Raw genomic sequence first — 26,221 nt, forward strand, 5'->3', positions numbered from 1 at the left:
CAGTTTTTGACTTTGTCTAAGTGCACAGTGATATATATAAGAAAAGTTTATTGTCTGTGATGCCAGAATTGAAACATCCCAAATGACCATCAGGGAGTCCCAATGAACTAGGCCAGGGAGTCCATGTGTCCATTAAGAATAATGACATAGGTATCTAAGGACAGAAAATCTTCCACGATATGCTAAGTGCAAAAATCAATTGGCCCTACTGTTCTCCAATATAATTCCATTTTTATTTTTTAGAAGTGAGTATGTGTAGAGTAAAAATATGGAAAAATATATCTGGAATTCTTTGCAGTACTCATCTGCAGGGGAATGATTACAGAGACTTCCTTTTGCTTTCCAAGCCATCCATTTCCATAGCGTTTGAACTTTTTACTGCAAGCGTGAATTACTTCTGAAATGAGAAAAAGCAATAATCGTTCGTTTTTAAAAGACAAAACACAAAGAGAAGCTATTTAGAAGGCGGCAGCAGCTGTTCCTCTGAAGGTACCATGGCAGCCCTCCACAGGTAAAGTGTGCTTTCCAGAGCCTGAGATAGGAGGCGTTTCTGTAAGGTCATGCTCTTGGGCAACATCTTCTTTTCCACCATCTAGAAATTTTAGATAAAGAGCAAATGGAGGGAACTGATAAACGGCAGTGAGGCTTGCAAATGAGATAAACATCCCTGTGTGGCAGAGATAACAGGAGCCCCTAGCAGCAGGAGGACTGGGGCCAGGGCCTCAGGGTCAGTTCTAGAAGCAGGTGAAGGTGCTGGGTACTGCAGGCGAAAAGGCCTGCAATGGGGTATGCAGAGATTGGAGAGTATCAAAGTTTCTAGAAGGCTGTCTGGAGTACTGGTTAGTGGGTTGAAGTCAGGGGTTTGTTAGCCTGGCTGCAACTTAAAATCATTTGGGGGCTTTTTAAAAAAGTACCATTGCCCAGAAATCATGACTCCAATATACATCCAGGATTGAAACCACATAGAGACTTGGGGCCCAGGAGTCCAGGGATGCAGACACAGGCTCCACCCAGGTAGCCAAGAGGTGAGATTCGGGATGTACCTCTTACCTCCCCGGAGTGGGCTTTTCTAGCTATCAGTAAGGCCAAAATCGGCACTAGAGGCCCCAGGGAGGATGTGGGTCAAAGAGGGAGTCAAACAGCACTAGTCAGGGTGGGGTAAAGAGACAGAAATATAGAGAGGGGAAATGTTCATCGTGGGGAGATGAGCCCCTGTAGGTAAAGGAATACATGAGATTATCACATAACAGAATAGTATAGCAGTGAATACCTGTAACCCAGCACTAACGTGGCTCTAACATAGATATGCCTCAAAAACATAATGGTCAGCCGTGAAAAACGATTTTCAGCCGGCTTGTATTTATTTAAATATTAAACTGTAGGAAACAGAAAGTGACTATTGTTTGATGGCTACATATATGTGTACTAAAAGGATAAAAATATCTGTGAGACTCAACAGATGGACTTTAGGCCAGTGGTTACCTTTGGAGAGGGAGGAAGGGGCCTGGGGCTGGAGAGGGTGCTCAGGAAACAACAAACAGAAATAAGCTGTATGTAGGGACATGAGCAACCTGGGTGGAGTCCAAGGGCGTCACGGTGTGTGTCAGAAGCCAAAGTGTTAGAAGGTCACATACGCTATCATTCCACTTAGGACATCCGTGAAAAGACAAAACTATAGGGATGGAGAAGAGTGATTGTCTGGAGGAGGATGTGGTTACAAAGGGATAGTGCCCTGGGGGTTCAGGGAGTGAGGGGACTCTTCTGTATCTGATTGTGGTGACCGTGACACCAATGTGCACATGTATGGAAATTCATAGGACTGGATTTCACAAAGATAGAACAGAATGATGGTTTCCAGTTCAATGGATATGTAGTTTCAGTTTGGGAAGATGTAAAAGTTCTAAAAATAGGTGGTGGTGATGATTGTACACTAATGTGAGTGCACTTAATGCCATGGATGCTTAAAGACGTTTAAGGTGGTAAAATTTTGTCATGCAAATTTTACCACAAGAAAAACACTTTAAAAATTCAACAAAGGGGAAAAAGCCAATTTTATTACATGGCAAAATTTTAAAAACAGAAAGGAAAATCTGAAGCAAATATTGCAAATTATTATCATATATATATTCTTTTTTTTTTTTTTTTTGAGACAGAGTCTCAAGCTGTCTCCCTGGGTAGAGTGCCGTGGCATCGTAGCTCACAGCAACCTCCAACTCTTGGGCTCAAGTGATCCTCTTGCCTCAGTTTTTCTATTTTTAATGGAGACAGGGTCTCGCTTTTGCTCAGGCTGGTCTCAAACTCACGAGCTCAAGCAATCCACCTGCCTTGGCCTCCCAGCAAATTATTATCATATATTAAAGCTGGATAATACTTAGACTCATGTCTGTTATTTAATTGTTTAAACTTCTCTGAATGTTTAAAATGTCTTAGTAATTTTTTCATAGTTTAAGGTAAAATCAAAATTTTAGGACTGCAGGAAGTTTTGGGGATGATTTGCTTCAAATTCCTTACTTGAATGGAGTAAAACTGAGTTTTTGTAGCCAAAACTCCTGACACCCAGTTCATTGTTTTAACCACACCTATTATTTGTATCTGAAGTTTCTAACTGATAATGAAGTCAAGCTTCTCCAACTTAGGAAAGCTTATGAGGTGCAAAGAACCATGAAAAGTGTGCTCAACTTTTCCTCATCCATAGCAAAGTATTTCCACATAATCAGAACAGCCAACTAAGTATTCTCAAGAACAGAATTAAAATTTAATCAGCAGCTCTCTTCAGAAGAATCGTTAAAATAATTTTAAAAGAAAAAATTCCCAGGAATAATGTGTCAATTTTACTGAGATATTCTAATTGATCTCATAAGACATTTTAATTTGTTTCATGTCATCTCTGCATCTCCCTTTGTTCTCACCCCCGCTCTCCTCCCATCTAAATACGACCTCATGATGAATAGCTTCTGTGACCTCCTCTCACCCCCCCAATCTAATCTTGAGTGAAGGTTGCTGTAATTGGAACTGACTTTCTTTAGAAAGTAGTACTCTGGAAATTTCTAGGGTGGAAAAAAAAACTTCTGCCATTGCATCTGCAGGGTTCTTGGTTGTAAGCAACAGAACTGACTGGCAAAGCCAGAAAACCCCACCTGGAAGCAGCAGGATGCAAGTATGTGAGGAAGCTCAGCCAAGGGCCCCAGAGGGAGGACGCTGCCTGAGATCCACCTGGGGTGGGTACCATTGCCTCCAGAGGGATCCTCACCTTGCTGTAGCCATCAGAAAGAATTTCCCAGCTGATGGAATGAATGTCTTCAGCAGGTCATTCCGGGGAGACTGAGGTTTCTGGGTATGGATGTCCGATGGGCTGAGCCTAGGTCCCCAGCCCATTCTCTCTAGCATTTTCTGCCAGGAGCATCTTTAAAGGCAGTGGCAGCCCCACACTCTAACACGTACCCAATGACGACACTCCCTACCTAGCAGGGAGAGAATTCAGGGCTGAGGAGCAAAACAAGGCAGGACTATCTGCCCTAACGGACTTCCACGGGCTTCCCAAGATCCACACACGCCACCTTCCCTTGTTTGGATTCTCCTCGCCTTTGTTCCCACCTAAAGGCGACCCTCCTTCATACAACCAAAAACACACTCGCCCTTCTGGCACCTGAGGAACGCCCCAATCTTGCACCTTAGAAACTCCTGCTTCTACTTAGCTCTCTGCAGTCGCTTCTCCACGCAACCACCAGAACGACCACTTTAGCACCTACGGCAGATCTGGCCACTCCTCTGCCAAAAGTTACCCCGAGAAAAAGCCAAATCTTCATAGTGGTCACTGTGCCCTACATCATTGTCCCTCCCACCATCTGACCTAATCTCCTAGTATTCTCCCTCTCACTCTGCTCAGACTCAGAGAAGGGGCAGGAACCAAGAGAGGTGAGGCAGCAAGGCGTGCAGCCCAGAGCCCAAGCCCATGCCATGTCAGAAGCTGCCAGTGGGGACTGCAAAGATGGGCCCCTGGGGAGCCAGATCTCTCTGTGGAGGCCACAGTGATCTGGTGCCACCCACTCAATCTCCGTTACCTGCAAATCAATGGAGCCCTGGGTCTTTCTCCCAGGGCCAGCAGTGGCCGGCTTTCCAGAGGCATCTCCTGTGGCTGTCTGCTCCCATCTGCATGGATCTTGCTCTGCCACAGTTCTCACTGATCCCCAAGTGCACGTGTCCCCTCATCCCTCTGAGCCTTTGCACAGGGTTTCCCCTTGCTCTAGAATCCCTTTCCTCCCTTGGTGCCTGTACCAGCCTGAAAATTACACTCTTTTCAAGACCCTGTGAAATATCTCCTCCTATGGCAGACTTTCCCTAAACCCCAGGCGCACTGTGTTCCCACAGCCCCCAGGCAACATCTCTATTAGAGCCCTGATTGTGTTATTTTGTAACCCTTATATCTGTTTTTACCTTTGCCGTCTTCACTAGACTGTTATCTTGCAGAGGGCAAAGTCTGTGTCTAATTAATAGTAATGAACTAATTAATTAACAGGGTCAGTCTAACCTCAAGGATAGGGCCTGATCATTTGCCCCAATGCAGAGACATGTGCATCTTTAATAAATGCTAAATAAATGACTTAAGTAATGGATAAAAACCTAGAAAAGCTGGGAAATACTTCATAGTGCCTCTTACTGGATCCCACTACTGTCAGGCAAAAATCTGCTGAAATCAGATCAACCTTTTGTTTGAACCTGAGAAGCCACTGGGCAGACATTCTAATACTTCATCTCCCACACTTGAGCAAATGTTTTCAAGCCTGATGAACTTAGAGTGCTTTTTGCCAACTCTCTTGAGTCCTCCAATTGGTGGGAAGAGAAAAGCTCATGTCACTCATACGACTTTTGCCTACCCTGGCAGCCTGTAAAGCCTTCTCTATTAGTTTACTACACTCGCCATAACAACGTACCACAGGCTGGGTGCTTTAAACAACAAACTTTTTTCCACCATTGTCTGGAAGCTGAAAGCCCCAGATCAAGGTACCAGCAGGGTTGACTTCCTCTGAGACCTCTCTCCTGGCCTGGCAGCTGTCTGCCCTCTTCCTGCCTCTTCACAGGGCGGTCGACCTGTGCACGGGCATTCCTGGTGTGTCTTATCCCCCTTATTATAAGGGCACCAGTCACACCACATGAGGGCTCACTCTAATGAGCTCATGTTAGCTTAGTTACCTCTTTGGGGGCCCTATCTCTAAATACAGACACATTCTGAGGTACCGGGGGTGATAGGTTCAACAAACAAATTTGGGGACACAATTCAGTCCATTATATCTTCCAAGCCAGCCTTCTGCCTCAGATAATAAAACCAAGAGTGTTGAGGAGAGCCAAGGTGCACCTCCCTAATTCATTATTTCATTCATTCTCGTTCCACCAATATTTAGTGACAGCCATTTATAAAATTGCATGGTGTATCAGGGTGTCCAACCTGTGCCCCACGGGCCACATGCTGATTTTGTGAGCACGTTTTTTGCTGATCTGTAGTGTCAGTTATCACCAAAAGTACATGCAGACATCTATTTGGCTCATCAGCTTTCATTAGTGTTTGTGTATTTAATGTGTGGCCCAAGACAACTCTTATTCTTCCAATGTGTGGCAGAAAAGGAAAAAGGTTGGACACCCCAACAAAGTGATCTTTCCAAAGTGCATTTCTGATCATCTCTCCCTTCAGATGGAAACTCCTAAACTTTTCCCCATGTCCATAAGAGAATACCAAAACCTCAGCCTGGTACACAAAATATTCCAAGACCTGAAATCTGCTTACCTCCACAGCTACAAATGCCTAACCCGCCTTTTGCTCCAGCTAAAATAGAGTGGATCCACAAATGCGTTATGCTCAGCTGTTCCTAACTGTATGGTCCCAGGCAAAAAATGTATTTTATTCAATGAATACTTAATTTTTGTCTCTTTTCTAAATCTGTGCAAGGCCCTAGGTCAGATAACATCTTATCATCAAAGATCTTCTAAGTTGGAAGGAATGTCAGACAAGTAAACAAAAATCACATCGAAATTTATAGACAATAGTATGTAGGTACCTCCATAATGTGTCAGGAGCTCAGAGGAGAGTCTCCTTACACTTACAAAGCATAAATTTCTCCAGTAAATTATTACCCCAACCTCCAAAATTAAACTAAAGGGAAGGCCAATGTATAACACAACCCATATGTTGTGTTAATAATAGTGCTGAAATGAATCAGAAATTTGGATACAGGTAACAAGAATAAATGATATCTTATATAACTAATGAAATGGAAATTGGTTGCACACCCACCAAAGCACTCAGAGCCCTCGGATGGAAATTCAAATCACTTCTTTCTGGCATGAGTCTGTCTCTAGAGTCTTTTTAAAATGCACATATGAAAGTCACATGGGACCACTGCTGTCCAAGTCACTCCACCCAGCTTGAGATAGTCTAGTTCATGAGTCACCTGAAGTTTGCACCCATAGTCTGATGATGTACTAAAATAGAAGAAAGCAACTTGCAGCAAACATTATTTATATTTTAAATCTTCTAGCATGTATCTCAAGAAGTTACCTGGTCCAGAAAGAAAACTGGACCAAAAGAAAAATGAAGAGAGAACAAGAACTGGTATTATTAGGCTGCCAATATAATAGACACTGAAACCTTCCCTCTAAAACTAAAGGCTAGGTATAATGTATGCCCCTTTGAATGCATAGTTGAGTTCATGATCAAGAGAAAGAAATTCCCCAGGGATACTGAGAAAATCACATTAAAAAAAAAAAACCAATAAGTGATAGGCAGCTACCCTATTGGATCCCCAACAGGGGACACTGATACCGGTTCCTAGGACCTATGTGAGAACAGGAAAGGAGTCCGTGACCCCACATGAGGTGGGGAGTGGGAGGAAGGCCCCCATAGAAAGCCTGAACCCTCAAAGGATGGCACCTTCAGAGAAAGATCAACTAACAATAATCTATCCACTGGCTCATAGAACAAGGATGTATGTCTTTACTCACATTCTGGATAAGGAAAAATATCGATCCTGATGGATAGATAAATTGAGGCATTTACGAATGTATCGCCTCTTAGCTTCATATTCACCTTTCAGTGAATATGCTCTATGGTCATAGAGTGAACACCTCAAGCATTTCTCCTTTACGGTAGCATCACACTATGCTGCGTCAGCAGGGGGTGCTGGAGAGACGTTGTGAGAAAGGGGGCTTCTCTCTCGGGCTCCCATGTGCTGGGTTTGGCTCCTTTCTGCCCTCGCTGTATGGTCAGCAGTGTGGGTGTGAAGGGACATCCAGTAGTGGTATGTACAGTGACCTCGCCATCCTGGCCAGGCCTATGCCCACCTTTCCAAGACCTGCCTGACACAGATAACACATGCTCTAGACTTCACACCCACAATGGTGTCTTGAATCCCTCTGTGCGCCCACATAACAGCCTTGGTGTGGTTGCACCCCCAGAGAGTTGTTTCCTGCTTGCCCAGCAGCTGTGGATCAGCTCAAGTCTGACCAACCCAGCAAGCTCCTCTACCTTCTTGTGAGCTGCAAAACATCTTTGCCCGTGAGCCCTGGACCTGGGGGGGTCTCCCCTTCCACATTTGCCCTTCCTTGGGTACTCTCTTGAGTCTAAATTTACCCTTCTCTTTAACATCTTTTTACTCTCTTATCATAGCTTAATAATTGCTTATGTTATACTAACTTATTTAAATGATTGTGTGGCTCTTGTCTCCTGATTAGACTCAGGCTAATATAGTGAGAAGTCAAAATCCCTGGCTTGTGCTTTACTAAGGGGTCACGTTTGTGTTACCCTACCATGAACAAACACAACCACAAAAGGATATGCCCTCAACATAGTCTGCATGGCATTTGCACAGAAAAAAACAAAACAAAACATGAGTATATAGACTCACAATCCGAAATTTTAAAATTCGCTAAGAAACAATCCTTCAGGAGGAAGTGTTGTCTAACACGGGAATCATGGGGCTTAGAACTACAGTAACTTCTGACCACAAAACAATCGGAGAGAAAAAATGCTAAGTATGCTTAAAAGAATTTGGTACATTAGTAGAAAGGAAAATGAATTGAAAAGGACAAGTAGACTTGAAAAATAGTTGAATGAAACTTTTATAAATAAAAAAAAAAAAACCTGCTCAAAAAAATGAGTCAAATGCCTGATTAAACATAGCCATAGAGAAAATAGTGAACAAGAACAGAATGGTCTGCACAGAAATCGGCACAGAACGTTAAAGGGAGGGAAATATCTGGAAGACACATGGAGAAAAGAAGGAGAAGCTTTGAAGTACACACAGTAAAAGTTCTAGAGGGACAAAACAGCATGAATTAGGAAGGCAATATTTGGAAAGAGAATGGGTGAGATTTTTCCAGAATTGATAAAGACTTTCTGAAATTGACTCCACAGATGGTAGCAACACAGACTCTCAAACAAGATTAAAAACCCTTATACGTTGCTCCGATACTCCAGAGCAGAAGAAAGAAAACCTTAAAGGCAACAAGAGACAGATTGCCTACAAATAATGGCTACGCTGAGCAGAAATCTCAGTACCAGTTAGAGATAAGACATGAAATATTATCTTTGTGGCGCACAGGAGAACAAGCAACCAGTGTAGAATTTAATACCCAGCTAAATTATTATTCAAGAGAGTGGGTAAAAGAAAAACAATTTGGTATGAAACAAAGCTGATAAAACTTATTCAGTGACCCTTGCTAAAGAATTACTGAAGAAGGCAAATTTTGAATACAAGAGAAAGGTTTGGGGTGCGAGTATCAAGGGTGAGCAAAAGAAAATCCGTGCCAATTGTCAGTGTGTTCCTCTTGGCTCCTAGTTCAAGAGGAATACATTGCTATTCCTCCGTGTCCTCTTTTGGGGCCTGGATTAGGACCCCTTGGCAGCAAGGACACTGGGAGGAGCAGCAAGAGGAAGACCTTTCTCTCTTCCGACCTCCATTCTTTGCTCTTCTGACTCCTCCAATGGGCAGTTTGCTTGTGAGGGGTCAGTTTCCCCAGCGGTGGCACTTAGGAGGCGTGCTGTGCACATCCTCCAGCCCGTTCTGCCTGCACACTGGCTGATGACTTCCCAGAGAGTCCCACTGCCACCCCAGTGGGCATGTCCCAGAAAGTCCTGCCCTGATCACTGAGGTGGTCTGCTAGTGGTCTTGCCAGCATCCTAGCAGGAAGCTTACCTGCCTATCAGCCCAGTTTGTGAAACTTCCCTAAACTTCACTACCATGCAGTACGCCTTAACCACACCCCCTTCAAGGGAGTCAGATCTCAGCTCAGGACAGCACCTTTTTCCAGATTTGTCCCTTCCTTTGGTACTGTCCCCTCCGCCCTAGAGAGAGCAGCTGCTCGTATGTTTGCTATTCCTATATTCTTTAATATGCTCTTGACTCCTCTTAGTAGCCGATTCCCGTTATTAATCGAGTATTCTTTAAATTAAATCCAATACAAATAACTTACAAGATAGAAAGTGCTGGTTAGAATTAAAACTCTCTAAAGTTCTTCTCTTATTCAGGAGAGCTTGGCTGGGCACAGTGGCTCATATTTGTAATCCGAGGACTCTGGAAGCCTGAGGCAGGTGGACCGCTTGAGCTTGGGAGTTCGAGATCCTGTCCCTACTAAAAATAGAAAAATTAGCTCATTGTTGTGGCGGGTGCCTGTAGTCCCAGCTACTTGGGAGGCTGAGGCAAGAGAATCATTTGAGCCTAAGGATTTGAGGTTGCCATGAGCTTTGACTCTACGGCACTCTACCCAGGACAACAAATACGAAAGAATGCCTAATGCCAAAATAAAACATTCTAGATATTTAAAGAAATTTTATAGTGGCATACAATGAAATAGCACTAGTCCAACAGTGATACAAGCAAACCCATTGGTGATCCAAACACGTGTATGGATGTTAGGATATAAGAACTTTGAAATAGCGATAATTAATAAGTTAGAATCCCTTCACAGAGGCATGAGACTACAAGAATAAATGAAGAGAGGGCCGGCGCCTGTGGCTCAAGGAGTAGGGCGCCAGCCCCATATGACGGAGGTGGTGGGTTCAAACTCAGCCCTGGCCAAAAACCGCAAAAAAAAAAAAAAGAATAAATGAAGAGAAACAGAAAGAGTCGATGTGTGGACAAATAGAAAATTATATTGACTATGTAAAGCACAGTCTGGTGGGGTTTTTACATATGCAGAAGTAAAATATATGACATTAATATTACAACGAGCAAGAAGCAGGTGAATGCAGTTAAATCACTGAAATTTTCCTGCATTGCTTAGGAAGTGGTGAGACTATGAATATAAGCTAGACTGGAACAAGTCAAGGATGTCTATTTGTATTTTCTAAAAACCTAATGCAAGGATGTATAGCTCAAGTTTTAATATAGGAGGAAAATACACTATAATAAAAACATACTGGTTATTCCAGAATAAATCAAGGAGGAACAAGGATCAAAGAACAAATGGAACAAAGGAAAAACAGCAAGAAGGTGAACTCAAATCCATGTATATCAATAGTGACTTTACATGTAAATGGAGAAAACAAAAAACAAATATTATCAGATTCTTGGGTTTTGTCCTGATTTGGGTGGTGTTCACACATACGTGCTCATTCTGTGAATATTTATACAGCTATTCTTTTATCATTATGCATTTTTCCGAATTTATCCCATATTTCAATACATATGTTTATAAAACACGTATCCTTATTCCTTGTCTTGAGATCAACAAACTAAAAATGTTTAGAAATAAGTCATAATAAAATACTATATAGCAAAACATTAGGAATTTGATGAACCCCCAGTTCTTACAGGGAAGGAATCCATGACTTTACATAACTACACTGATTTTAAAAAATCAATAAGCTAAGACATTAGACAAAGAAAAACAATAAATTCAAAAAACATAGACAGAAGAAAATCATATGCTTAAGGAAAAACAGGCCTGAGAAACTGTGACTATTACTAGCTTTTCTAGTATGAATCTGTCCTTGTCTTCCTGGATAGCCCATCTGTGTAAGTAGGACACTGGAGCATTGAATCTGATTTTGCCCTGAGGGCTTCTGTTGATCTAGGCAAACTTGGACTTCAGTTTTAGTAGCCTTACAACGTGAGCAAAAAAAGAAATAATGGCCTAGAGCTCGCTCTAAGAGTAGGAATTTAATGAGAAACCCTTTTCCATAGTAAACTAGTCCCTGAAGACCACATCTTCAGGGTAAGATAAATCAAAAATAAATCAGCCGTAATCCAATCCCTTGGTGCTGCACAAGGGTTGTCTCAATGCCAAGTGCAGCTGGCATTGCCTCTCTAGATCCTCCTGTTCCTTAAACTCTGGGCCGATAGTTCTTTATGACCTTATCAGTTCTGTGACACTTACTGGATATTAAAATATAATTTTAATATATAGTTTAAGTAGCATTGGGGTATAACTTATCAGGAGGGTGGACTTGACTTACCTAGCCCAACTTTATCAGAAACCAAACCTGCCTATTGTAGTCAAAGTGTAAAAATCTGCGTGGAAGTTATATACACCAACTTCAGGTTAATGGCTGCCTCTGGGATAGAAGAGAGGAAAAAGAGATGAAGATAGCAATAACCTTAACTTTGTCGAGCCACTATTTTTTATTTCCTATTACAGTTCCTGAACCCGGTTCACATTGGTGCATGGGTTTTATGAGATTATGCTATTTATGTTGAAATATCTCATAATTAAACGTATTTTAAAAATTTAAAGAGGAAACAGGAAACACAGGAAAGTAGAAACAGCCAAATGCTTGCAGCCTCTCTGGTTCGGCTGGTTGAAGGGAAGCAGCAGCTTGAACTGGTTGTGGGTCCTTCAGTGTCTGTTAAGCTTCTTGCAAAGAATCTGATTCCTGTCCCAATTTTGAAAGCAAAAGCAAACTGGAGTAATGCTCAGTTCTGCTGTATTGGGTCTTTCGTTTATGGCTCTGGACACGAACAGGAATGAAGATAGTCTTCTGGTCTGCTTGATAATACAATTCCAGTTTGTAAAGCTAAGCAGGTTTGACTAATGCTGCTGACATTACTTACAGTATCGTTATTTGGTGGCCCATGGCCCTTAATCGTATTGCGTCATAAGGTGAATCACATTAGCCTAGTTTGTTAGCAAAGTACAGAAAATAGGTAGGTTAGGAAGAAAGAGAGTTTATGGGAACTGTGTGTATCATGGTTTACTACTTGGCCACAGAAAGGAATGAAAAGATGCCATTTGCGGCAACTTGGATGAGACTGGAGATATTATCCTAAACGAAGTATCTCGGGGATGGAAAATCAAACACCAATGTTCTCACCAACAAGTGGGAGCTAAATGACAGGTACACATGGGCACAAAGGTGTCAATGTCATTGGAAACCAAGAGGGGGAGAAGGTAGGAGCAAAGGGTGGGAGAAAAACTTGCCTGTAGGGTACAGCAAACACTCTTCTGGTGACAAGCACACCAAAGACCCTGACGTGAGCATTCTAAAAGGTATTTATGTATCAAAAACATCTGTATCATTTTAATATTTTGGAATAACAGGAGAGAATGTACCGGAAGGAAGCTCATATGATTAAAGACTGAAGAAGCCACATGGGGAAGAAACAGAAATAGACGTCTTCAAAGATGGTATTGGCAGGAATAAGGCAAAGTCTTTGGCAGAGCATAGAGTGACTAAATGACTCCAAATATTTATCTCATCCTTGTGACACTACAGTCCAAATGTAAAGTCCCAAATACACGCATATGTGTGCATGCATGTGTGTGCATGTGCATGCACGTGTGTGTGTGTGTGTTTGTATGTGAGAGAAAGAGACCGAGAGCAAGAGAGAGAGTTAGCAGTTAAGGAAACGCCTTGGTTCTTCTCTCCAGTTACGAGTTTGGACTTGAAGAAGATGGCAAACAACCTTTAGATTCTAAAGTGGAAGAGTATGGACTGATTCTCATCTCTCTACACATCTTTAACAGGGCTGTTGCTCTCAAAGTAATTTGGGCCACTGTAAGTAAAGAGCTACGATGCTAGGGGCTAAAACAAGAACAACTACCTACTGCCAAGGTATGTTGCAGAAAGAAGTTTACTTGTTTTAGAGAGTCCTTTAACTGCTATTTCTCTACAATGTTGAATTATACAAGTATGTGCTCTGCTAGTGGAGAGTCCTATATGCTGAAAGCATGAGCTTGTCAGACATTAAAAACAGAAAAGAGCAACCTCTAATATATTTTCCAGAAGGCTATGTAACCATGGCTATGTGAATCACTCTTATCCCCAGTGGAAAAGAATAAGGTACAAAAACATAAAGATCATCCCAGAGTAATTAAAGTGCTACCTCATGACCGCATTGTTCAAATTAATGAAATATCAAAAGAAAAATGTAGACAATGACCTCTTGCATTCAAGTTAGATTTACTTTTTTTGCTGATTCCTTACTTAGCATTTTATTTATTTGTTTTGTTTCATTTCAGATTAAGATGAGGGTACAAAGGATTAGGTTACATTGTTTGCATTTGTTGGGTAAAGTTCAAGTTGTAGTTTAGCCGGTCACCCAGGAGGTGTGCTGTGTACCCCTACGCTGTGTGCCTTAAGTGAGAGCTTACGAGTCCTCCTCCCACCTCCTTTTTATTCCCTCCCTCCTCCCCCTCCCCCCATTTGAATTCAATTGTATTTTCTCTTTTGTTGGTGTATGGTTGTTTATTTACTGGTCTCATTAGCATTGAGTACACTGGATATTGGCTCTTCCATTCTTATGATACATTACTAAGAAGAATGTGTTTCAACTCCATTCAGGTGAACACAAAAGATGTAAAATCTCCATCGTTTTTATGGCTACATAGTAGTCTATGGTATACATATTAATCCATTTTATCCAGTTTATTAATCCACTCATGTGTTGATGGACACTGGGGTTGATTCCATGTCTTGTTAATTGTGAATTGAGCTGCAATAAACATTCTAGTGCAAATGAGAAAACAAACTTTTGGAAATTACTTTCTGAAAGTGTTAAATATTTCTTCCATTATTTTGAAATTCATTAACTGACTGATATTTGTTTTCCTTAAAGATTAGATTGACATGTCGTTTGTTTTTAATCCGCCTTTTTTGTGCACTATTAAAACCTTTAAAGAAGAAACCAGAGCATATTTAAATCTTATGTTCGAAAACATTGTTCTGGTTTGTGGTAAGATGAAACTAAAGAAATGAAAAAGTAACAACAATGAAGAGAATCAGAAAGGACCATCACTGGATGAGAAAGTCCAACAAATTAAAGTAAGATGAAAAGTGGATAGATACTGTCACTTCAGGGAGGACAGTGGATGGAAAATTCTGCAGGGTTCTGCCACTAAAAACTGAATCCTGCAAAACTTACAACAAACATGACTTTAAATGCCTTGCTGAGATCACAGAAAAGTGAGGGAAGTCTCTAAAAGTCAAAAGTTTCCCAAAGGGGGCAGGGCTGAAGGAAGCGAGGAAGGGAGGAGGGAGGAAGAAGGGGAACAAAGAGAAAAGACAAGAGCCAGCAGTGATCACTATAAAGTAATTGTATCCTTCATGTGGTATATGTGTTTCTGAAACCACTAAGAGCTGTGGAGTTTTGCAAAATAAAAAGAACAGGGCACACAGGAAAACTAGGATTATGGAAAGAACTCCAAACCTATATACTGTCATAAAAAATTTACTAAACTTGGGTGGCACCTGTGGCTTAAGGAGTACGGCACCGGCCCCAGGTATAAGGGGTGGCAGGTTCAAGCCTGGCCCTGGCCAAAAACCGCAAAAAAAAAAATTTACTAAACTCTGATAATCAAAGTAAATCAACACATACATCAATGCAGCTACCATTTACCTTTTCTTATAAATAAATATTATTGTAATTATTAGACAAAACATTTGGGTTGGCTTGCTGTGGTACAATACCTTAGCTTCTGAGTCATGGAAGAGGTAGCAAATAGGACAACATTCTTAGACTGAGACGGGGTGACCTCAGAGGTGGAGGGCAATGGTTCATTGCCTATCTTTCTTTGCTCTGACTTAAAATGGAACCTACTTTTGTTGTCTCCCAGTTTTCTCCATTCATAAAGAAGCTATGCACACAGCTCCAATTGTGGCCAGACATGGAGCGCCCGTGCCACTGCTCTGGGCACTAAGTCCTTGGCTCCAGGCCCTTGCAAATGCTTCCTAATCCCTGTTAGCACAGGTGATAACTGTGATGTGATCATCTTTCTTTTATTTTCTTTTCAATGTTATCTCTGGTGGAATGCAACGTGGACTCCTGTTTCTTATCACCTATTCACTTTTTCTCTTTTAAAATTATAATTCTTCTCCTTAACACTTTAAAGCTTTCCCTTGTTCACTACTTAGATTCATAAAACCAGAACATTACTCTGTTTACAATGATGTTTTAAATATTTATATTTTTAAAAATCCACAAGCCTAGGAGAAGAGTGCAATACATACCGACAGGTTATATAAATAAACTACAGGAAAGAGGGAAGAGTCAAGGGTGGTATGTGTGTGTTGTATGGCCTTCCCTGAGACACTGAATTCAACAGGGTGACTTTTAAAAGAACAAAACAGAACTAGTGTTTACCCCAAGCACAAAGCATAGGCAAAAAGTAAAAATGGTAGATATACTAATGCAATTTCTAGTTTGGGTTATTTTATCTCTTTGCTTGTTCATCTAGCATATGTAACTCCACTCATTACAAACAAAACAGAAGAGATTGTAATGATGCAAAGGCAAGATTGCCCCTCAGGTAAATGTTGACAGCAGCTGAAGGATCTGGAGACTAACATTTGGGCCCACAGTAAAGGAAGAGAGCTAAACCTGAGAATCACCCATTAAGCTCACCATTAAGGAGACTGAAATCTTCTTGGTAGAAGCTCTAGTTCCTGGAGGAAACAAATGCAAAATCTCTTGGATAAACGCAACCAAATTTGGCTCTCAGGATTCCCCTAGCCAGTCTGCTTCATCAACATAAAGGTATACATTTTTAAAAAAATTAACAAATAAAATATGGTGATAGAAGAAAAGGGATTAAATATCACAACCAAGTAAGGATTATTCTAGAAATTCAAAGGTGGTTTAATATTTGCAACTCAAATAATTCACCACACTAACAGCAAAAAGCAAGGGTAGAATGTATGATCATCTCAGTAGGTACCAAAAAGGCATATGATAATGACTTAGCAAATAGGAAAGAGAGGAATTAGAGAAGTCAGATTTATCTAATCTAATAAAGAGTATCTACATAAAAATTCACAAAAAACAGCTTGCTTCATGAGGAAACATGCAAAACGTACCCCTTGAAATGAGAAATGAGATAAAGATGGCTTCTCTCTTCACTTTCTTTCATTATTGTGCTGGTTCCAGCCAATGCAATCAGGTAAGAAAAGAATTAACCAGGATCAAGAAGAAAGAAATATGGCTTTTATTCACAGATGGTATTATTATAAGCATCAAAATTCAAAAATATTCAAAGAGAAATTTCAGAATTATTAAATACATTCAGCAAAGTCATTAGATGGAAGTTTGCACATATAAAACACTGCTTATTATATATGTCAGCACACAGAGAATATGAAAATTTTTAAATGACCCCATTATAGTAGCATACAAATCAAATAATCAGGTAAATGCAAATTAAAAACACAATATCATACCACTATATACCCTGCAGAATAGCTGTAACAAAAAACGTTAGATGATTTCAAATTATGCAAAGACGTGGAGCAAACATGACTCATACACTGTTGATAGGAGTGCAAATTAATACAACCACTTTGGAAAACTGTTTAATACTCCCTAGTAAAGTTAAATGCATACCCACCCTATAACCTAGTACTTTCCCTTCTAGGTACATATACAACAGAAATGTATACACAAACTCATCAAAAATATGTATAATGATGCTTATATCCATACTATTTCTAAAATACTATACAGCAAAAAGAAGGAATTAAATATTAATATTTATATAAATATTAACATACATCAACAATAGGGATAAATCTCACAAACATTGTGTCAAACAAAAGAAGCCAGGAATAAAAGCAGACATACCGTATATGAGGTCTGACAATTAAGTTTGTGAACTTGCCACTGTGCTCTTACATTGGTGGTACTGAAAAAACAGCTTGGTACGGTTTCATATAACCTTGGTACATTAGTGTCTCACACCTATGTTCACACTGACATGTGACAGTGTCTTGCAGAGTGGTATCCATTACTGTTGTGTGAGAATGTTAAATCTTTAATTAGAGCAATGAACAAACATTTGTAAATTTCTTGTTAAGCTTGGCAAGAGTGGAAGTGAAATCAGGGACATGTTAGTCCCAGTTTATGAGAATAATGCCACAAGGAAACTGGCAGTGTACAAACTGATTAAGTGTTTTTCTGAGGGGAGAGAAAGTGTCACTGATGAAGAGAAGTCAGGGCAGCCAGTCATAAGCAGAACTGATGAAAACATTGCAAAAGACTGGTTGAGTGCTGCCTCTGGCATTGTTTTATTACTGAGAATGTCCTTGACTATACAGAGTTTTTTTCTGGTTTCATATAAAGCAAAGAATTATTTTTTTTCCAGTTCCTCAAAGTAAGATGTTGGTATTTTAATGGGGATTGCATTGACTCTATAGATTGCTATGGGAAGTATAGACATTTTAACAGTGTTTATTCTTCCCAGCCATGAGTACAGTCGATGTGTTCTCCATTTGTTAATATCTTCCATTATTTCTTTTCTTAGGGTTTCATAATTTTCTCTCTAGAGGGCCTTTACCAATTTTGTTAGGTATATACCTAGGTTTTTGTTTTGTTGTTGTTGTTGTTTTTGAAGCTACTGTGAAGGGAATTGTGTCTTTGATTAATTTCTCAATTTGGCTGTTATTGGAGTATACAAAGGCTACTGATTTGTGGACATTGATTTTATACTCTGAGACATTACCGTATTTCTTTGATACCTTTCAGGAGTCTTGTGGTTAAGTCTTTGGGGTTCTCTAAATATAAGATCCTATCGTTGGCAAAGAGCAAGGATTTGGATACCATTTATATCCTTCTCTTGCCTGATTACATTGTCTAGAACTTCCAGAACTATGTTGAATAGCAGTGATGATAGAGGACATCCCTGTCTGGTTTTAGTTCTCAGTGGAAAAGCTTTCAGTTTTACTCCATTCGGTATGATATTAGTTATGGGTTTGTCATAGATGACGTCAGTCATTTTAAGAAATGTGCTACCTACCTATACTTATATTAAAGTGTGGGGAAAACGAGGATGTCAGCCTGGGGAAAGATTTTATGAAGAAGAATTCGGCGGCAACGACAACAAAAATAAACAAATGGGACTTAATTAAACTGAAAAGCTTTTGTACAACTAAGGACATAACAATTAAAGCAAATAGACAGCCTTAAGAATTGGAAAAGATATTTGCATGTTATGAATCTAACAAAGGTTTAATAACTAATATCACTACAGAACTCAAATTAATCACCAAAAAGAACAAAGAAACCCATCTATCACTGGACAAGAAACATGAATAGAACCTTCTCTGAGGAAGATAGACAAATGCCTAATAAACATATGGAAAAAATGCTCATCATCCTTAATCATCAGGGAAATGCAAATCAAAACCACCCTGAGATATCACTGAAGCTCCATAAGATTAGTCTACATCACAAAGTCCCAGAGTTGCAGATGCTGGCATGGCTGTGGAGAGAAAGGGACATTTTTACACTGTTGGTGGAACTGCCCACCAATACAGCCTCTTTGGAAAGAAATATTGAGATTTCCTCAAAGAACTCAAATTAGACCTCTCATTTGTCCCCGTGATGCCACTACCAGGCATCTATCCAGGAGAAAAAAAAATTCATTTTATCATAAAGACATTTGCACCAGAATGTTTACAGCAGCTCAATTTACAATTGCTATGGTGTAGAAACAACCTAAATGCCTATCAACTCAGAAATGGATTGATAAGCTGTGGTATATGTATACCATGGAGTACTATTCAGCCACAAGAAAAGATAGTGACTTTACAACTTTTGTGTTAACCTGGAAGGAGTTGAAACATATTCTTCTTAGTAAAGTATCATAAGAATGGAAAAGCAAGTATCCAATGTACCAATTTTATTATGAAGCCAGTAGATGATCTAACACATGCCCACGTAAGAGAAAAACTCAATTCTCTTCAATGTGGAGGGAGGGGGAATATGTGAGGCAGAGAGGAGAAAAGAATTAGGGGCTCCCACTGACAGGGCACAGGTAGGGGTATATGGCACACCTTTAGGGTGCAGGACACAACTAACTACAAGAAGGACTCTATCTTAAATTAAAAAATTGGGACCTGGTATTTGTACCCTCACAATAACATGAAATTAAAAAAAAAAAAAGAAAACATTACAAAAATAGTTCAAATTTTGCATCTAAATCATTGGTGGGGCATTGTCTGTGAGGGGGTTTTAGTCTGAGTATTGGAACCCCTCCCTACTCACCTGATTTGGCCCCTAATGACTTTTTTCTTTACCCAAAGGTAAAGGAAATATTGAAAGAGAGACATTTTGATGATGACATCAAGTATAATATGATGACAGCTCTGATGGTCCAAAAAAGAGTCCCAAAATTGTTTTGAAGGGTGGACTAGGTGCTGGCATTGGTCCATAGCTTCCCAAGGGCAGTACTTTGAAGGTGATCATAGCAATATTCAGCAATGAAATACATAGCACTTTTCCTGGGATGAGTTCGTGAACTTCATTGTCACCCCTCATATTTATGTTCATATAAAATTCAAGAGCAGGCTAAACTTATCCGTAGTGTTAGATATGAGGATAAATGTCACATTTGGTGGAAAGTAGTAAGTGGGAGGGAACTCAGGGGACTTCTGAATAGGTGTAAAGGTCGATTTCTAGATCTGGGTGCTGATTACAGAGGTGTACTCACTTGGAGAGAACTTACCCACAGTTTCTTTAAACAGGAAAGACAATGTCCAACCTGAAGGAACTGGGAGATAACGGGCTCTGATATAGGTAAAAGGAAAGGAGGAAGCATCTTGGAAAGTGGGGAGTCAATAGATACCACTCATGGAACAAGAAATGAAGGCCTGACGTTTTTCCCCCCTTTTCACGGAAAGGAAGACCTGAGTATTTTGAGGCTGCAAAGATGATGAATAGAGAAAACAAGACCAATGATAAAAATCGCAGAATGAGGGTACGTAGCAGAGGAGGGCAAGGGAATGCACTAAATCTTCCTTTGTTGTCACTGGAAATTAATGGGCAATGCCCAGACTAGATAAAGAAACCTATGCTATCTTGAAACTTAGACTATCTTGAAACTATCTGTTATTTCTCATCGTTCTGTGTTGGGAGGCTGGGTAGTTCCTGTTCAGCTGTTGATTGTGCTTGGGCTCAGCCATGGGCTGCATTTGGCTGGAGAGACGGCTGAGCTGGACAGTCTAAGGGGGCCCTACCGGCACTGGCTGACAGCTGGAGCACTTCACCTCTCCTCCACATGCCCCCTTGTGCAGGCCAGACCAGCTTCCTTAAATGACAGTCTCAGGATGGCATTCCACAAGGTCAAAAGCAGACGCTGTAAGACCTCTCACAGTCTAGCTGCAGTTTTATAAAATGTCACTTCAGCCTTATGCTTCTGCACGAAGAAGGTCACAAGTCAAAAGCAGAAGCTGCAAAGGCTCTTAAGCCCTCGCCTCAATTTTGTAAAATGTCACTTCTGCCTTATGCTACTGAACAAGGAAGGGCACAAGGTCAGCCCACATTCAAGGGGCAGGAGAAGAGATTCTGCCTCTTGGGGGGAGCCGCGAAGTCCCATTGCAAAGGGGTGAACATAAAAGGTTAGGGAGAATTTGTGGCCACGTTTACGATCTACCTACAGTCTGCCCTCTGCTCACAATTATTTATATTAGTCTCAAAGAAAAAAAAAGTCAGAAAGTTAAAATTGGTTGTCTCTTGGAAGAAGAACAGGACATGTATCAGTCAGGATTGTCCAGAGAAACAGAAAAAAAAAAATTATAGAGATAGATGTAGTATAAGGAATTGACTTACAGAATTATGGAGGCTGAGGAGCCCAACGATAGGCTGTTGGCCAGCTTGACACCAGGAAAGCTGGTGGAGTAGTTCCAGCACGACCCTGAAAGCCTGAGAACCAGAACCTGTGGTATGAGTTCTAGTCCAAGTCTGAAGGCCCGAGAATGAGGGGTGCTGATGTCTGAGGTGTCAGGAGAAGACTGATGTCCCAGCTCAAGCAGAGAGGGCTTCTCCTTTCCCCCGCCTTTCTGCTCTATGCAGGTCCTCACCCTCAATGGACTGGACAAGGGCTCCCTTTCAGGAGGGCCATCTGTTTTGCACAGTCCACAGACTCAATTGCTAATCTCACCCAGAAACACCCTCATAGACCCACCCACGCATGAGGTTTAATCAGAGATCTGGGCATCCCTTAGCCCTGCCAAGTTGATGCATGAAATTGACCACCACAGGAGGTATGGAAGTGGGCACAGTTTCACAGTTTTGGGGGGCTTTTAATGCTAAGTCCTTCCATATTACTCCTTTAAAACACAGGCTTGTTTTATAAAAATTAACATTTCTGATGTCACTTAAGGGTTCTGCATATAAGTCCCCTGCTCTGGACAGAACAACTGGGAAAGCAGTCTCCCCATCCTCACGTAACGCATGCTGAGCAATGTTTACTGAATACGGCTTTGAAGAAGAGTGAGAGCATTAAACTACTCAGAACCCACATTCTTCAGTCAAGTCCTGCTACTCCTCAATTCAATTAAAAAATGTGATCACATATGTGAAAAATGCTTCCTAAACTCTAAATGTTTTATAGCTCTATATGTTATCCATCACTACTGGTTCTGTGTGGCACCCAGCACTGTATTAAACTGTGCCGAGGCCACAAAAGAACCAGAAAATAGATTCCTGCCAGCAAAGAATTAACAGTCTAGGTGTGGAGACAGGATGACACCCACAAGCCAATTACAGTACATTACATAGACTGGAAGGGCCCTTGCAGGCAGGGACAATTACTCTTCCATGCCGCCCCATCAGGGCCCCACACATAATAAGACCGTGATAAATATGTGTTAATGGAGGGATGGATCAATTACCTGGCAGCCCATAATTCAGAGCCTGGGCTCAGTAGGAGACTGCACGTGCTGGAAGCATTGGGGATTGGAGAGGGAAGAGCTGGTTGTGCTCAGCCAGTGCACCAAGGCTGGGCTGTATATTTCCAGCCAGGCTCTGAGGAAGTCACAGTGTGGCAGAGGGGAAGATGAATGCTCCAGCCCAGAGAGCCCAGACCAGGAGAGATGCATGGAAGTGAGGAGTTCACAGCAGCTTGGGGGCAGGAGGAGAGCCGGAGGGGGACTGCGGTGCCCCCAGAGTGCTGCTCGCATCCCTTGGTAGCCAGGCAGGTGGTGGGGTGCAGTGTGGAGGGACGAGCGCTCAGGGCTCAGGGGGAGGGAACAAAGCCCACCCCCCAGGCCTCTGGGAGCCCCGTGAAGTGCTGTTGCCCCTCCAGGTGGAGGAATCCGGCCTTTTTCTAGAACTTTTATTCAGCACCTGCCTCATTCTAGAAACAGGAGGACACTAGAGCCTTTTACAGTGGGAGGACAACCAGTGGCACAAATAACTAAGGGCCTCCCAGCATCCCAGAAGGATGAAAAGCCCAGGCGTACGTGAGCCCCCATTGCAGTTCCAGAGCACACAGGTTGAGATCCTTAGGCCAGTTTACTTAGGAGGCCTCAGTTTTGTCACGAGAGACCTGCCCCGGCCTCATGGGCTGCAGGGATGAAGTGAAGTTACACAAGTGAAGTGCTTAGCTCCTCCACAGGACCCCACGAACCTTAGCATTGTTAGAAGGAGCCACAGCGGAAACTTAGAGAAGACCTGAAAACAAGCAGCATTTAGATCTGCAGCGATGGGCGAGCCCAGACATCCAGATCCCAGCCCCATGGAGAAGCCCCAGCGTAGGTGAACAGTGTGTGCAGGGAGGGGGGAAATTTCCATTTGACTCCTGGGAGTTACGGGGGAGCTACCTCTGGAAGGGCAGATGGGGTATCCTGGAAGTATCTTGGGATGTCCACAGTGAGAAATGCAGACTTATTTTGGGCCAGCCGGGAACCCTGAAGGGTTTGAGCAGGGAAAGGGCCCAGTGGAGGGAGGGCCCCCACCACTCTCTGGCAGGTTTGGGGCAGAGGCTAGTGAGGATAGCTTAGATGTGGAAGCCTGTGTGGCCTCAGACACTGCTCCCAGAGAGGGTGGGAGCCATCACAGTAGGTCAATGCTGGCACATGCCAGAAGTTGAGATACAATTCTTGGGACTTAATCTCTTTCACTACTGACTTCAAACGGGAGAATGGGGAGTGACCAAAGATTAGATAAAGGGCATGTTAATGATTGGAGAAGCAATATGGTTCTGTCATCTAATCATTCACCCAGAGACTCGTCAACCAGAGAGTTGTGGGAGAGAACTGCAACCCCACCGCCCTGACAAATGTGCTCAAGTCCATACGTGGTCTGGGCTTGGGCAAACGGGAAAATGGATGGCTTTTTAAGTCTCCTCCAAGCTTCTTTAGGGCCCTATTGCTGTGTTAGCACCACCCCTTCCCTCAAGTGACTGGGCCACACCCAGATATGCCATGTCTCCACATACAGGTGTGGTATAGATGTTTGAATCCCTACAGTGCTATAGTGCTATTCTGCAGCTGGGGGTGGGGGTGGGGGAGCTTTGAGCAGGAGACTGAACTTAGTCCCTTGAGACCTCTGCAGTAAAGGAAGATAAAGGTGAATCCCTCACCAGTGCACTTAACTGTCCAGGAGCCTTAGTCTTTTATTCCAACTCAGAGTGAAAGCTGGTGAAATCCTGGACTAAGAGTCCATTTAAGTCCCAGACCTTGAGGCCCCCTGGTGTATATACAGAGAGCTTGTGTTCACAGAGCTCTTTCAGGTTGCTTCCTTTTTTGTTTTGTTTTTTGGATTTTTCTGAGACAGAGTCTCATTCTATCAGCCTCAGTAGAGTGCCATGGCATTCTAGCTCACAGCAACCTCAAACTCTTGGGCTCAAGCAATCCTTTTACCTCAGCCGCCTGAGCTGAGACTACGGGCACCCACCACAACACCCAGCTAGGTTTTCTATTTTTAGTAAAGACAAGGTCTCTGTCTTGCTCAGGCTAGTCTAAAACTCTTGAGCTCAAGCGATCCACCCACCTCAGCCTCCCAGAGGGCTGGGATTACAGCTGTGAGCCACCATGCCCAGCTTTCATGTTGGTTCTAAATACACAGATACTGTTTGTTCCAAATATATGTCACAATCTATGAGGACATCTAACTTATAACAAACTTGGGGTCAAGTACTGGGGTGAATGTTCCAGAGACTTGTAGGTATTCTCAGACCAAATAATGTTTTTCCTGAAGAAATCATGTGAAGTATTAATGTTGATAATGTATTTCCACAATGAAATCTGACTCAGAACATCCTTCTGCTCGTTTTAATGCAAAACAGATTCATAAAATTCTATTTCCCTTTTGATTCTGGCAATGATCTAATAGGAGTGTTATTTTTTTTTTATTGATTAGGGTTCATTGAGGGTACAGAGAATTAGGCTACACTGATTGGATTTGTTAGGTAAAGTCCCTCTTATAATTGTGTCCTGCCCTCAAGAGGTGTGCCATACACCATAAACCCCCCCATCCAAAAAGGAGTGTTACTATTGTCATTCAATATATTTCCACTGAAATTTAAGCCACTTAAAACATATATGTACAGATGTAAGGATAGACCCTCTCAGTTTTTCTCATTGGACATACAAGATTCATGACAACCTTTCTTTTCACTAAATCTAAGTCTGCTTAGGGTTTGGGGCTGTGGTGTAAGTTTCTATCTTCCTATCAAAGAGGCGGGCCTGTTAAGTAAGGAATGAGCATGTTGTAAGACTATGGAAGTTATGGTCTGTTCCACATGAGACACTAGAGAGCATTCAAGTGTGTCAGAGGCGCTATTTAAATAGAAAGACTTCTTATCTGTTTGATCTCCAAAGGGCTTTACCTGTAACATTTTCTTAGCCCTGATAAAGTTCCTCATAGCAATTGAAAATAATAAAACCATATTTTAAAACATCCCCAAGTGATTCAGGCTGAATTCTCTCCTACCCACTCTGAACATACATAGTTTTATGTAGTGGTAGTAAGAATAACATTAAGAGCAGCCTTGCGGGTATTCTCAAAACATTTAGGTCTTCCCCTTAATCATAATTGCCCCATGAGGTGGGATAAATGTGAGAAAAAATAATGAGTTCTCCCTTCCCCGGATCTAAAGACTCATAAACTCAAGCAGAAAAGGACTGCGTAGGACACTTGTCAGAAAGAGTGAAGAATCGAAAGTCATACCCCTAAAGAAAAACCAAGAGCATGAACATTTGCTGTGAGGAGATAGAGCTCATTCAAGGAACAGAAAGTATCTTGTATCACAAGCAAGTAAGAAAGCTAATAACAAAAGACATAACCTAGTATCTACAAAGAAACACACAGATATATTTTTTATGTGAACATATATTTAAAAGTTCTACTATCCTTTAGGAATAGTAAAAAAAAAAAAAGAAGAAGAAGAAGAAGAAGTTTCGAGGTTTGGTTAGAGTGCTATGGTGGTGTCACAGCTAACAGCAGCCTCAAACTCTTGGGCTTGAGCAATCCTCTTGTCCCACAAGTAGGTGTAACTACAAGCATGAGCCACTATACCTCACTAGTTTTGTTTTGTTTTTTTTCTATCTTTAGTAGAGACAGGGTCTTGCTCTTGCTCAGGCAGGTCTCGAACTCCTGAGCTCAAGCAATTCATCCACTTTGGTCTCCCAGAGTGCTAGGATTTAAAAATGTAAATTAAAAGTTTAACAATAGGGCTAATGTTAAAATATGAGTTCGTTCAAATAAGCAAAAACACAAATAGATAAGAAATATGACAGAAAAGATGAGATACCTAAAAAAAGCATCTGTCTATCTAGGCCTATTTTCCAATAAACAGATGTACAGAAAGTGGAGAAAATGGAGAGAAGGGACTTATTAAAAATCATAGACACTATTTCTCCAAAGTGAAGACTGAATGTCATCAGAGAATGACTTTTTTCCCAATCAAAATTTTTTGAAAGATCTACAACTAGACACATGATATCAAGAATTAGGAAATATAAAAAAGCCTCCAAAGTGTCCAGTGGGGAGCAGAGGAACTACCTACAAAAGACAAGAGG

This window comes from Otolemur garnettii, unplaced genomic scaffold, assembly GCF_000181295.1.
Source record: "Otolemur garnettii isolate 467f Iridium unplaced genomic scaffold, OtoGar3 scaffold00011, whole genome shotgun sequence".
Classification (NCBI taxonomy): Eukaryota; Metazoa; Chordata; class Mammalia; order Primates; family Galagidae; genus Otolemur; species Otolemur garnettii.